This window comes from Ursus maritimus, unplaced genomic scaffold (assembly GCF_017311325.1).
Source record: "Ursus maritimus isolate PB19 unplaced genomic scaffold, ASM1731132v1 scaffold_1, whole genome shotgun sequence".
Classification (NCBI taxonomy): domain Eukaryota; kingdom Metazoa; phylum Chordata; class Mammalia; order Carnivora; family Ursidae; genus Ursus; species Ursus maritimus.
This window is the reverse complement of record NW_024423343.1, coordinates 61,089,059-61,089,324: the sequence shown is the minus strand read 5'-3', so window position 1 is coordinate 61,089,324 and position 266 is coordinate 61,089,059.

The window sequence follows — 266 nt, the reverse complement described above, 5'->3', positions numbered from 1 at the left end:
CGCCGCCAGCGACTGCGGGCCGCCCAGTAGTGAATCACCTCATTTGGCCGGCAGGTGGCGCAAGCTTGAAGGCTCGGCCGTTGTTTATAATTGCCAAAGAGCAAATAGCTACATCTCACCTGGAAATGGTTGCTTGAGCTATTTTAGCGCCAAGTTCAAGGAAGATTTTTTTTTTCAAAATCAATTAAAACTGAAAAAAAAAATAAACCCTCACAAACCCTTATAGTATTTTTGTAGATAGAAATAACCTATTTATGAAGCCCGCC